The following is a 12,395-nucleotide window of genomic DNA, read 5'->3' as shown; positions in this document are numbered from 1 at the left end:
TGTGTACTAACTCCTAGATCAGCCTACGAGCTATCGACCAGTGCTACCCTCACCATCCTTTGGTAGCGTCCATCCATTAGTCCATCTATACCCTGGACTCGTCCCATCGTTCAGTGGTGTTTGTGTGGACCCCAGGACACGTCGGCATCCCAGGTAACGTACTTGCTGATAGGGTGGCCAAACAGGCTATGCGGAATCTGCTTCTGGAGAAGGGGATCTCTGAACCTGACCTGCGTTCTGACTTATGCCACAGGATTTTTCAGCTTTGGGAGACGGAATGACCTAAAAGTACACACAACAAACTGTGTGTCATTAAGGAGACTACGAATGTGTGGAGGTCTTCCATGAGGGCCTCTCGCAGGGAATTAGTTGTCCTCTGCTGGCTCTGCATTGGCCACTCTTGGGCTACCCACGGTTACCTCCTGTGCCGCGAAGACCCACCTGAGTGTCGGTGTGGTGCCCAGTTGACAGTGGTCCATATTCTGGTGCACTGTACCACTTTGGCTGCCCAGTGACAAAATCTTGGGTTACCAGACTCATTGCTGCTAATTTTATCTGACAACGCCTCATCGGCAAATATACACTCCTGGAAATGGAAAAAAGAACACATTGACACCGGTGTGTCAGACCCACCATACTTGCTCCGGACACTGCGAGAGGGCTGTACAAGCAATGATCACACGCACGGCACAGCGGACACACCAGGAACCGCGGTGTTGGCCGTCGAATGGCGCTAGCTGCGCAGCATTTGTACACCGCCGCCGTCAGTGTCAGCCAGTTTGCCGTGGCATACGGAGCTCCATCGCAGTCTTTAACACTGGTAGCATGCCGCGACAGCGTGGACGTGAACCGTATGTGCAGTTGACGGACTTTGAGCGAGGGCGTATAGTGGGCATGCGGGAGGCCGGGTGGAAGTACCGCCGAATTGCTCAACACGTGGGGCGTGAGGTCTCCACAGTACATCGATGTTGTCGCCAGTGGTCGGCGGAAGGTGCACGTGCCCGTCGACCTGGGACCGGACCGCAGCGACGCACGGATGCACGCCAAGACCGTAGGATCCTACGCAGTGCCGTAGGAGACCGCACCGCCACTTCCCAGCAAATTAGGGACACTGTTGCTCCTGGGGTATCGGCGAGGACCATTCGCAACCGTCTCCATGAAGCTGGGCTACGGTCCCGCACACCGTTAGGCCGTCTTCCGCTCACGCCCCAACATCGTCCAGCCCGCCTCCAGTGGTGTCGCGACAGGCGTGAATGGAGGGACGAATGGAGACGTGTCGTCTTCAGCGATGAGAGTCGCTTCTGGCTTGGTGCCAATGATGGTCGTATGCGTGTTTGGCGCCGTGCAGGTGAGCGCCACAATCAGGACTGCATACGACCGAGGCACACAGGGCCAACACCCGGCATCATGGTGTGGGGAGCGATCTCCTACACTGGCCGTACACCACTGGTGATCGTCGAGGGGACACTGAATAGTACACGGTACATCCAAACCGTCATCGAACCCGTCGTTCTACCATTCCTACACCGGCAAGGGAACTTGCTGTTCCAACAGGACAATGCACGTCCGCATGTATCCCGTGCCACCCAACGTGCTCTAGAAGGTGTAAGTCAACTACCCTGGCCAGCAAGATCTCCGGATCTGTCCCCCATTGAGCATGTTTGGGACTGGATGAAGCGTCGTCTCACGCGGTCTGCACGTCCAGCACGAACGCTGGTCCAACTGAGGCGCCAGGTGGAAATGGCATGGCAAGCCGTTCCACAGGACTACATCCAGCATCTCTACGATCGTCTCCATGGGAGAATAGCAGCCTGCATTGCTGCGAAAGGTGGATATACACTGTACTAGTGCCGACATTGTGCATGCTCTGTTGCCTGTGTCTATGTGCCTGCGGTTCTGTCAGTGTGATCATGTGATGTATCTGACCCCAGGAATGTGTCAATAAAGTTTCCCCTTCCTGGGACAATGAATTCACGGTGTTCTTATTTCAATTTCCAGGAGTGTAGTTTTACGTTTTATTCGTGAGGGTGGGTTTTATCATTTGATCTAAGTTTCAACACATGTCCATTGTCCCTTTGTGTCCTCCAACCTAGTGCTTCTAGGGTGTAGGTTTTAATGTGTTGCAGAGTGGCTGGCTTCTCCTTTTTTATCCTCATGTTAAGCCAGCCATGGTAATCTGCTTTGTTGTTTTAATCTCATCATGCCGTATCTTGCCTTTCTATGGTTTCCATTGGGAGAAGATGTGGAGGTGTGGAGTTGGGGGGATGTGGAGATAGAGGTACAGCAGAGTAGCACAGTCAGTGAATGGGGGGAGGGAATGCTAGGGGGTGGGTAGTGTCGAGTTTATGGTATGGGGGTCTTCAAGATGAAGGAGTAGTTATAGGGAATTTTTAAGTTGGCAGATGATGCAGGGGGGCGGAAGGGGGGGTGAGGGTAAGTGGAGCCCAAACACTGGGTGGGACACATGGCGTTCAAGGATCTGTGGGGCATGATAAAAGTAAAAGGCGAGAGGAGCGGGAGTCCATGCCAGATTTGCATAACAGCGCAGAGAGTAGTGTTAAGTGCCTTTTTCATACACATCACGAGGTGTAATGTAGCTGTGCTCCTTTCAAAAATAACCTTGGCTTCATCAAAGGCATCAATAAATGTATCAGTTATCAAGGTACAATCGTGATCATGGCAGCTATTCTAATAGACGAATTAAAGCAGAAGCTCTTTACATGTTCATCTGGTTTATTCATTGCAAACTTGGAAACTATTGCTACCTTTTCTTTTTTGGAAAGTGAGAACCCATTACTGGTATGTAGTACGAAAAGTACTTAAGAAGCAGCCCCAATGCTAAATAAATGTGCTGGTTGCATGAAGTACGTTATAATTTGTTGCGAAAAATTAAAGTTCACTGCTAGAAAAATAAATTTTACCTTCGCTCTTGAAGGTAACTGAAACAACGAGAAAAAAACACCGGCACGGATATGCCTGTACCAGTACCATAATGAATTTCGTCGGTATATGTGCTTTCTTTGAAGACGCTCTTGTTTGGAAAAGTTGTCGCTTAAAATTACTAGCTTGTAAATTTTCTTTTAGACCCTATAGGCGGCTGACAGTGAGACCAAGTCATCTGTTAATTCTTTCTCTTATGGATCAATCTTGTTTCTTGTTTTTTCTAACAATGAGTGGGAGTTTGTTTTTGCCATATAAATCATTCGCATTTTCCGTGTTTCATGGTAAATTAGTAAATTATTGACAATGATAAGTCGCAGAAGCTATCTGAAACGTGAAGCTAAACAATAACATTTTTATTCATGACTGGTTGAGAAACAGCATTGTCGTATTTGCGAATTAGTCTCCTTACCCGCAGCTGAGGACGTTCCTCACTACAAAGTGATAACGGACAGTCAATATTCGTGTACTGTGTCATGTGTCTCCTGATACATTTAACCGCCGGTTACCCATTACCGGTATCTGAACTTTTGTTGGACGCTTGTCACGACAGCACTTCACAAGACATGATTTGTTGGGCGAAATGGTGTGGACGATCGGCCGGTCAATAAATTCGTGCAAGTGTTGGCCCTTCAAGAGCAAAACAGATGCTTGGCAGAAAATCTAACATGCCAGTTTTCCAGTTCATATTAGGGTCACAGTCTGTGTCAGGGTAGTGTCAACAACTACTTTTTCTAAGCATAGATGTTGGCACGTTTCTTGCAGTCGTCGTTCTCGCAGCAGCTGTATCTAAATTGCAGTTGTTTCAAAGAAAATGCCTTTTTTGCATGCTGCACAATGAATTTTTTATTTTTATTTATGCACTCAGATGCGTTTCACCTTTTTTACAAGGCATCTTCAGTGGGTGTCCTGAAATATAACATGAGTTGTCCATTTTTTACGTGTGGGTGCATAAATAAAAATAAAAATTTCGATGTGCAGCATGCAAAAAATGCAATTTCTTTGAAACAACTAGAATTTATATATGTTGGCACTGCGTCAGTCCCGTAGCCAATGAGAGACGAGGAACGAGCGAAATGTTCGAAGCGCTGGAATTGAAATTGTTCGATGTTTTACGGAGGTTACTCTTTCTTTGAATTTTCAGCACAGCAGATTCGACATTTTTCTTAATTACTTGTTTTGAATAGAGGTTGCTGTGAAATATAGGTTTGTAATGTAACTCAAGGTTCTAATTACTGAATTGCTGTTCTGGTTAGTCATAATTATAGTTTAGACTCGGCTATTTCAAGTTTCGTAGATACAGCTATTGTAGTATATCAAGTTTATCTTTACTTAATAGATTATATGAGTTAGGGAGAAAATACGTCGCATCGACGTTGTAAAACAAAGCTGTAGCTAACTTTTAGCATTTAGTTTTAGGAAAATATCAGTAGATTGGTGCAGTTGCCGGTACTATTTATACTATAGTTTAGTATAACGCCAGTATCCACAAAACTACTAGTTGAATACCAGTACTTCATTTTATCACGACTGTGTAGTAGCTGTGAACTACCCTAACCTCCGTTTCTGTGTCAAGTGAGTTTACATCTGTCTTAAAATCTTCACCAATAAATAATATTCGTATTCTCTCGTAAATAAATTTCATAGTGATGCGAATAGTATTTAAGCTTGAAAGCTACTCTTAAATTATGTAACCAATTTTCCCCAAAATAATTCTAATTTTCAAACGGTTTTGCACAGATCGCTTGTGCATTATCTTTCTTTAACATAGCGTTCTAACCAGTTACCATGAGTGTTATAATAAACAAGTGTGCACATTGTTGCAGGAGGATGGAGGCTCCAATCTTCATGTAGCCATTGTGATTCAGGTTTTCAATGGTTTCTCTAATTTACTTCAGGATTTCAGGTGGTTACTACTGTAAGGCCACAGCCAACTACTTGTTGCATCCTTGCCATACTGTACTGTAAGTATGCAAATGTCTGTTATGTGTACTACCTTATTTTTGTGTTTATTAAATTGTAATACCGTGTTATGTCCGCCATACTGTACTGTAAGTATGCAAATGTCTGTTATGTGTACTACCTTATTTTTGTGTTTATTAAATTGTAATACCGTGTTATGTCCAGCATCCTTGTAAAAATGATCCACAGATGACTACTACTACTACTACTACTACTACTACTAGTATTTGTTCATCATCATCATCTTCTTCTTCTTCTTCTTCTTCTACTACTACTACTACTACTACTACTACAACAACAACAGAATCATCAGAAATGGCAGTATGGAATGTTGTAATGCAATATACATGACAACTATTAATTGTCACTTCTAGAAACACAGTGATGGTCTCTTCTGCAGCAAAGTGTTCGAAAAACAAGCAGCTTGTCTTGAAACTAGGTGCCAATTTGATAGTAGTGCAAGAAGAGTTGGCAATTTTGAGAGCTGCAGTCTGCAGTTGTAATATTATGGTTAGACTAGAACAGGGGATCACCGTCAAGCCTTCTAAATCTGTACAAAGATCTAGGTGATGCTCCAAATCTATTTGTTTCATTCTACTTGTCTCTGATAGCTTCATTGCTTTGGAGACTGATTTAGTTACATGTTCCATGGACCATTTGTATAATTAATCACTATAATGTGGAACAAGTCATTCTACACTCTCGTTACAAGTTCACATTAAGTAAAGAATCTTTTTTCTGTTTATTTTAAAATGTAACTTTTCTCTCTGTCGGATATTTTACATCATAGGGAAAAAGACCAAAAATTTTGGTGGCACCATTAAGCAAAGTTTTTTTGTGCTAAGAATAACCGTAATGTGGAGTAATGAATAATTTTATGTAATTTTGTCTTCTGATATTGTAATTATGTGTATCATATTGTAATTATGTGTATCATTATGCCTATCCAACTGCAGTGGACTAGTTACAACAAACATCTTGAGGGAATAAATAGACTGTCAGGCAGTAGTCAAAATGCCTAATCCCTTAAACAGGTGTCTGTAAGCTGATCATGGGTGAACACCACATATTATTCTTGCAGGCACATTTTTGAGCAATGAACACTTCCTTTCTCAGAGATGAGTTACCCCAGAACATTATCCCATATGATCTTACTGAATGAAAATACTCAAAATACATCAGCGTGTTGATTTGTCTCTGTCCAAGATTTGCAATGATTTGAAGTGCAAATGCACCTGAACTCAGTTCTTTTAAGAGTTCCAAAATGTGTTTTTTCCAGCTTACACTGATTATTGATACACGGACCCCTAAAACTCTGAAGTTTCCAGCCTAGCTATTGTTTCCTCCACATGTGAGGACAAAAGCATTCAGAGAACCCAAGAAGTTTCAAGCAGTCTGTGTGGGAAGAAAACTTTTACAAAGACCAGAAAGATCTTATTGCTGGCTAATAGCCACAAAAGAGGGAATATCAGAACTAGCTCAAAACTCTTTGGGAAGTGATTACCAGGTTACAATAGCATTTGTAAGTAAAATCAAGGCCCAGTGGTGTCATCTGCAATTTAAGCTCTTTGGAGAAGGTTCTTGAAAAAGACCATACAATTGGGGGAGAGGGGGGGGGGGGGTGCTCATTGATTTCTCATATCCACAAAAGACAATTAGAGGTTAAACGTAAATCCAGTTCCATTCATTACTTCATCATGTTTCATAGAGCCCAACAAGAAAGATAGCCTTCAGGGATATGCAACGAACGAAGATAAAGGTTAATTAAGAAAAGTCAAGGAAATTGTGGAAACCTTATCCGTATACTGCTTTAACTTATCACTGCACTGTGTAACACTTTCCATGTTTAACATTTAAATTTAATGGCATGTCCTAAATCAGAAGGAAATCTGCTTCTCTGAACAAAAGGATGGTGGCATCTCAATCGTGCCATATTGCTGCTGCTTATTGATATCGGTAGCTTAATATTTACTTTATTAGAATGGTATATTTCAAAGGAAATATGTACCTAAAACTTTATTTACTGTGTTTTATTTAGAGTACATAACTGCTTGTTATGCAGTTTTTAGTCATACTTTGATACTTGCTTTATAGGCAACAGCTTATCATTTCCTAGTGTTAGGGCATTCAGATAATTTGTAGAAAGTTTGGTAACTGGGAATGCTTTTTAATTTTCTTTTGAATTGGTAGATACTCCCAGTTTCATGTTGTGTGGAAACTTGTTGAATATCTTGCCACCAGAGCAGATGACTCCATTCACAACCCTAAACAACAGGGTGAAGTCTACATGAAATAATTGTTTCTTAATTATATTTTAAATGTGAAAGTCACACTTCAGCTGATGATAATCGTGGTGGTGGTGGTGGTGGTGGTGGTGGTGGTGTTGGTGTTAGTGATCTTTAAAAGCTCCACTCGTAGATGTCTCAGGGTTGAGCCGTAAACCGTCTGGTCTAAGCCCTGATATGGTAGTGAGCAATCAGTCAAAACACTGTGATCCTACTGTCAAATGGATGAGAGAGGACATGTAAAGAGAGTTAGAGATAACTAAAGATAAAAGATCAGGAAAATCACAGTAATAATGTATGCTGCAATTCAGATTTATATTTCATGTAATTTATTTAATTAAAAAGATATAGCATCCTACTGAATGGTGGTCCTTAATGAAATAAAAATGTGGCTCCATCAAGTAAGGATGTGCTATTTCCAACCTAACTAACTGCACACGAGTGATGGTAATCTCCACTTAATATGCTCAAATTGCTAAGTGCGTTTATACATCAGATCTTCTAACCTCACGATCAGAAGCAGCCAGCCGGCAATGAATGTTCTTCATAGTGGTCCCCTAGAGTGAGAGCGATAAGATAGAGAACAGAAACTTAAGACTGTATGTTTAGCTGATGGAGCATGTGATTGAATTTCATTATATATGGATTTTAGAATCCATATATAATGAAATGCAATCACATCCTCCATCAGCTAAAGATACAGTCTTAAGTTTCTGTTCTCTATCTTATCGCTCTCACTCTAGGGGACCACTATGAAGAACATTCATTGCCGGCTGGCTGCAGCATTTTCACTGCTGAGCTGGTCGCCATCTTTCGTGCCCTAGAGTATATCCGCTCCTGCTCAGGTGAGTCCTTCATTATCTGTAGCGACTCCCTGAGCAGTTTACGAGCTATCGACCAGTGCTTCCCCCACTCTCGTCTTGTGATGGCTGTCCAGGAGTCCCTCCATACTCTTGCTCATTGCGGCCACTCTGTGGTCTTTTTGTGGACCCCAGGCCATGTTGGGATACCCGGCAATGAACATGTTGACCGCCTGGCCAAACAGGCCACCAGTAAACATCTCTAGACATTGGCCTCCCGGAGACTGATTTGCGAGCAATCTTATGCTGCAAAGTTTTCGAACTTTGGGACACTGAATGGCGCAACCTGACCACACCAAACAAACTCCGTCCTATCAAGGAGACGACGGATGTGTGGCGGTCATCCATGCGCGCCACTCGCAGGGACTCAGTAGTCCTTTGTCAGCTCCGCATTGGCCACACCCGCTTCACACACAGCCATTTACTGCACCATGAGGACCCGCCTCTATGTTGCTGCGGGTCGGCTTTGACAGTGGCCCACATTTTGTTGGCCTGTCCCCTTTTAACTGTGCTCAGGCAGACGTTTGCGCTGCCTGATATGCTCCCTGCCCTTTTAAATGATGACACTGCTATGGCAAGCTTAGTTTTGTGTTTTATTTGGGCAGGGGGGTTTTTATCACTTAATCTAAGTGTTTGTCCTTTTTGTATTGGTTCTGGCCTTTGGCCTACTATTTAAGTGTGAGTTTTTAGTGTGTTTCTTGGTGGTTGGCTTTTCCTTTTTTTGTCTCTCTGGTCGGCCAACCACTGTCACACTCTGTGTGATTTTAATTCATTTTGTCTTGTCTCAGTCTGCGTCTTTCTTGTCCTATGTCATCTGTTCTCGTGTCCATTGTTCGTTTTTCATTCTTTGTGGGTGATTGAAGGTTTTGGAATAGGGGACCGATGACCGTAGCAGTCTGGTCCCTTCAATCCCACAAACCAACAAACCTCAATCTTATCACCTGGCTCCATTCCATATCATGAAAAATACTAGTTTATTATGGTTATAATTAAACATTCTCTCTCACATCAGAAAAACCAAACCAGTCCTCTCTATCTGATAGCCGTAACGTAACCATTCCTCGCATTTTCCAACAGCTCCGAAGAGCAAATCACCCACCACCCTGGCACCGCAGCCACCAAACACCTCATCAGATGAGTTAGGGAAACTGTTAGGTCGGAGGAATCAGATGAAGTGTTGTTGGAGGAAGATGAAAAGGATAAGTTAAATAATTACATTTTTTGTGTACGTGGTAAAGCTATGGAGAGTAATGCAATAGAAGAAAGGATGAGTACATTACATTGTGTCGAGAGGATCAAATCAGGCTTCGAATGACAAAGTGGAATTAGATGGGAGTACAAAAGATCTAGACAATTACACAAAAGAGGAATGGTGATTATGTAGTCAAAATTGCAGACATCATACAGGTATATGGAATTTTCAAAAGGCCAAGATAGGTAGGGAAACTGATCAGAGAACCGGAAGTGAAGGAATTTCTTGATGAATTAATGGAACCAGATAACAAGGCTCAAGACTGTTTGACAGACAAGATGTATGCACTGGAAGTACAGAGACATAGAAAATGATCTATGAAGGGAAAAATGTTTGGAGGAAGAACATAGAAATCAATAATTGTGATGAGAAAATGCATGCACTTATCGGTTATGGGAGCAAGGTGTCAGCAATTTTAGAAAATTTGTTAAATAGGCAAAAAAACAAGAAATTGGTAATTGTTACTGTCACTGGTGTGAAAATTAGATTTGCAACAAGTGGGTTGAGAAAGTCAGTAATAGAAGAAATCTTAGTAGCACTGCAAAGTCAGTGATTTCAGTTCAGAATGAGTTGCTTTATAGTGAAAGAGTTAATAAAAGATGTTGTGTTTGGCACTGATGAAGTCTAGGACAGTGCTAAGTTATAAGAAAAAATGGTTAAAATTTGAGAAGAAGCTAGAAAAGCAAAAATAAAATTTAACGGAATGCTCAGTGGCGAACAACAAACAATGCATTTGTATGTTACAATTACCCCAGACTCTGTCACAGAGGAACTGTTTTATTCACCATAACTGTACATAATGGATATACAATTATGCATAAAATTATTAAATATTAAATGTTTAATATAAAAATATTCATGGGATATTTGTGTCATGTGTTATGGTGATCTTAATAGAGCTCAAAGAAATATAAAGAATAATGAGGAACTTACAATTTCGCACCAGGCGGTATAACAAACAGTTGGCGTAATTCAAGGTATGTGGAGGTTGGGAAAGCTCAAGAGGTCAATCAGTTCAAGTAGCAGTAATGACAAGCTAATGTAATTAAATTGTTTTTGTACGTGTGTAACTGTAATTGTCATTTTGTTAGGATTAAAATCTATCAAGGGATATAAATGTAAACTTAAAATAAATGAACATCCAGTTCTGTCAAAGCATTAGGCAGTTTGCATTGGCTCCTACAATGTGTGTCAGTTCTGCTGGGAATGGTGTGCACAGCATAAACTTTGGGAATTCATTTGGACTTAGTATTCTGGGAACTGTTTAATGAACCTATTTTGACAGATTCTACGTCATCTTTGCTGATGGTGGGTGCAGAGTGACACATGCATTGTTGCAGTACTTAAGTGCTGGGTACCAGACTCAGCACCATGAGAAGTGCAAACGGAAAGAGTAGGGAGAGCAAGGCCAGGTGCTGTGACCGATTGGCTATTACGAAAATGAAGTGCTATGATGAAACTTGTGAATTGGACTGGTATAAATTATTCGAATAAGTGACAGTTGACAGTCAAGAATAATTCGCACAAATGAACACCACTGCATAAGAAACCTTTCCTGACAGTATTTAAAATTGCTACTTCTTCGTGCAAAAGGATGCAAATTCACTTAATTTTAAATCTATAGAATAGTGTCTTTATGAGTACTGTATCATTCTAAGTTAGTAGTACTGCTTCATTCACCACTGACACTACTGGTCAGACACAGATAGAAATTATGCTAACGTCAATGGTATGCTAGGTGGTACTGAATATGTCATTTAATAAATCAAATGTAGCATAGAGTGGAGATACTGTAACATGATGTGCCTAGAGAGAGAACATTACGCTGTCATTATAAGTTATTTCTTAAAACTTGGGAATTAAGTAAATGTTCCACTGCTGCAGTAAGGCCCCTAAGCATAAACAGTAAGACACTCCTTAACGAGTGTTGTATGAAAGACCAGAGCTGCAAAGGAGCATAACCATTAGTTTGAACTGCTGAAGGACGTCAAGGACAGTTCCCTTGTGGGGAAATGCATTCAACGCGGCATTACTATAGGAAACAGTTGATGCTGCTATGTATATGGATGTAGCCTGGCAAATGGTAATTGGTTTCCACTGAGCTCGGCACGATTAGGGCCTATGGACAAAGAATTTGCAGGAGTGAGCAGGTAGTCTTAAGTGTTAGTCACTTACATGTAAAAGGCCAGAGGACATATGCCCAAAGTAATGTTGTTTGGAAATGCCAAAGCCCTGAATAGAACAAACGCTCTAGTAACTTAGAAATAGACAAGAGAGATTGATGCAGTAAGCCAAACAGTTATGTCAGTTGAAGGAATGTAATCCTATGTACACCAGCACCAACTTCAACTACAAGTGTAACTAGACTCTACACTGTAGGCATTTACACATTATAAATAACAAACACAGCAGCTTTACAAGGTAGACATAATATCAGACAATGGCATTCCACAATAGTCATCATGAGTGGCAACACAAATTATGTTATCATGATTATAATGCTATGATAATAAGTGTTTACATTAATTGTCATACCAGAAATTACTCCACACAAACACTTATAAAAGATGTGGTACATGATGAATAGTGTAACAGATTAATTTAAATATTGATTTTGTCAGTGGTATTTGAATGAAAGTGCAATAAACACACATTCTTGTCTATGAGAAGCTTAGACATGTACTTAAAGGAATAGTAATTATTATCCGTATACACAGTACCAAGTAAGTTTTGATGTAAAATATGTAAGTTAATTGTAGAATTATTATTACAGTTAAGGGGTCCAATACCATTTACATTTACACCTACATTTACATTTCCAGGGGATTTTCATTCTATTTCATCCACACACAATCTTTCAAAGGTTGTAAAAGTGTATTATCCGGTAGTGAGCTACTCCATTTATGCTTAAATGTTTCTAACTTAACTAGAGTACTCCTTTGGAATTAAAGGGATTCTCCATTTCCATCAAATTAGGATCTGTTCTCCACCCTTGCTCTAGGGTCTGACCCCTGATATTACATCATAGACATTCCATGGACATCTTTTCAATTTCACAATCTTTTTATAAGAATTCATCATACACTTCTCTGGTCC

General features: G+C 41.1%; 1 long non-coding RNA gene across 1 annotated transcript in view; it reads left to right on the top strand.

The window, feature by feature from the left end:
- The first annotated feature begins 4,011 nt into the window (after positions 1 to 4,011).
- Positions 4,012 to 12,395, top strand: part of LOC124552721 — a 142,174-nt gene continuing 133,790 nt past the window's right edge. Inside the window, exons 1-2 of the long non-coding RNA XR_006967965.1 lie at positions 4,012 to 4,146; positions 4,767 to 4,904. This is a non-coding gene — a long non-coding RNA (uncharacterized LOC124552721). The remainder of the gene's footprint in view (positions 4,147 to 4,766; positions 4,905 to 12,395) is intronic.

The sequence above is a fragment of the Schistocerca americana genome, chromosome 10, assembly GCF_021461395.2.
Source record: "Schistocerca americana isolate TAMUIC-IGC-003095 chromosome 10, iqSchAmer2.1, whole genome shotgun sequence".
Lineage (NCBI taxonomy): Eukaryota > Metazoa > Arthropoda > Insecta > Orthoptera > Acrididae > Schistocerca > Schistocerca americana.
The sequence above is the reverse complement of the archived record's forward strand: the minus strand, read 5'-3'. Positions and strand labels throughout refer to the sequence as shown.